Source organism: Penaeus monodon, chromosome 35, assembly GCF_015228065.2.
Source record: "Penaeus monodon isolate SGIC_2016 chromosome 35, NSTDA_Pmon_1, whole genome shotgun sequence".
Taxonomy (NCBI): Eukaryota; Metazoa; Arthropoda; class Malacostraca; order Decapoda; family Penaeidae; genus Penaeus; species Penaeus monodon.
In genome coordinates, this window is record NC_051420.1 from 33572860 (window position 1) to 33575359 (window position 2500).

Genomic DNA, 2500 nt, shown 5'->3' on the forward strand with positions numbered 1-2500 from the left:
TGGGGGGGGGAGTAGAGGAAAAGGAAATTTCCAAAATTTAAAAAAAAAATTAAAAAAAAAAAAAAAAGGTTGTTTAAACGTTTAAAAGGGGGGGTTTTTGGGGTTGTTGGGGTTTTTTGGGGGGGTTGTGTTTTGTTTTCCCCGGGCGTTTCCTTTTCCCCCCCCCGGGGGGGAAACGTTGTAAAAAAAAGGGATATTTTTTATAATTTAATTTTAAGGGGAGGAGGGTTTAAAAAAAGGGAAAAAAAACTTCCCGGGGAACGAAAAAAAAAAAAAAAAAAAAAAAAAAAAAAAAAAAAAAAACGGAAAAAAGGGGTTTTAAAAAAAAAAAGGTTTAAAAAAAAAAAAGGGGGAGGGTTTTTCCCCCCGAAAAAGGCCTGTAGGGGCGTTTGTGCCGGAAAAAGAGCTGATTCCCATTTCCTTTTATAATACTATCATAATCATCACTAATGTTAATAAGATATTGATATCGGTATAAAACAAAAAAGACAAGACATTCAGTAAATTAAACTCACAGTGGCCATGACTTGTACAGTACTATTATATTCATATCTTCCCCGGCGTCAGAAGTTTAAGAAGAAATAAACAGAAAGTCAGTCCACATGAATTTTCAAAACTATTTATATTTTCATGCAGCCACTGACTGAGGGGACGAAATGTCATGCATAATATACTCAAAGGTTGGATTTCACTCGTTCGCGCAGTGTTTTCTTTTCTGGTTATCTTGATGGAATGTCCTTCATCCTAAGCAGTGAGTGAAAGAGAGAAAGTACAATCGATAAAGTGTACTGATTTTACTCTGAACGGAAGGGTAGGTAGATAGACAGAAATCGAGTGAGAGCGAGAGAGAGAGAGAGAAACAGATAGACGTGTAAAGGAAATAAAGGGGATAGATTGATAAAGTGATGGAGATAGAGAGGAAGATTATATATATAGAGAGAATGGAAGAGAGCAAGATATATAGAGAGAGATTAAGAGAGAAACAAAGAGGCAAAGGTTGGGAAACAAATGGATGGAGACAGAGACAAAGAGAAAGATAAGGAGAAGAATGAAATAAAAGAAAGAGAAATTAGAAAAGAAAGAAGAGGAAGTCAAGCCTCAAGAATTAAGAAAGTCCTCTCACTCCACCACGCCCCCCCCCCCCGGCACGTATCCCTCCCACCAACCCTTCCCTCTCCCTCCAGCCACCGGCCCGATATCCTGATATGTATCCTAATATGTATCCTGGTTGACTGCGTCCTCCCGGAAGATCCTACGGCCGAGAGTCCTTCCCGGAGACGCTTCTTCTCGCCGACACTTGAGGGAATCCAAGGGGGTCTCAGGCCTCCAGGGCCGGGAGGTCGAGGCCGCTGCTCCTCCGGCCTCTCCGTCCTCGCGGGGGAATCCTTCGCTGCGCACAGACACACACACATATACATACATACATGCAGATATACATACATACATACATACATACATACATACATACATGACACATACATACAATACTACATAATACATAACAGATATAAATCAAATATAATACATACATACATACTACATATATATCTAATATATATATATATATATATATATATATATATATATATATATATATATATATATATATATATATATATATATATATATATATATATATATATAGTGATAAAGAGATGGACAGATAGATAGAAGATAGATAGATAGATAGAGATGAGAAAGATAGAAGATAGATAGAGAGTAGAGAGAAGAAGAGGGGAGAGAGAGAGAGAGAGAGAGAGAGAGAGAGAGAGAGAGAGAGAGAGAGATAAACAGATAGATAGATAGATAAATAGACAGATAGATAGATAGACAGATAGATAGAGATAGATAGATAGAGAGATAGAGAGAGAGAGAGAGAGAGAGAGAGAAAGAGAGAGACGATTTAACCACAGTCTATAAAGTACGAAGCTTACTGAAAAAGTATGCTTACAATCTAGTTCCTAAACGCACTCATTGATGTCAAAATAAATTATTTGGAAACTCTCTCTTCTTTGGAATTCTATGAAAACAGAAAAAAAAAACCAGTTTAACCTACATACCGAATGCCAGGTTTCCTAAAGAATCACTTACCGAAAACAAAAGCCTCATCGAACACGCATTTATCTACGCATTAAGTTAGTTGAATGTTCGGGAATAACCACTTTACAATTTCCAAAACGGCTCTGGGTACTTCCGTTAACGCCAGGTCAACGGTGCGAAGTTAATTAAGTCGACGCCCGATGAGTAGAAAGCTCAGTAGATCCGCCGTTAGAATCCATAAGAGTGTTTAATGCGACTGTTTTGGGAGAAGATGTTCTAAAGGCAGGGAACGGAGGCGCCATCTTGCGGGGAACAACCACTTTACGGGAGGGGGGATATGAATGGCAAAACCTTTTACACTGATTATCTTTTTTTTCCTGTAACTGACTTGAAAGAGGTGATTAATTTCCAGGTTTTGGTGATGAAGAAAGATATAATGATCTCTGATTAACGAGGATTT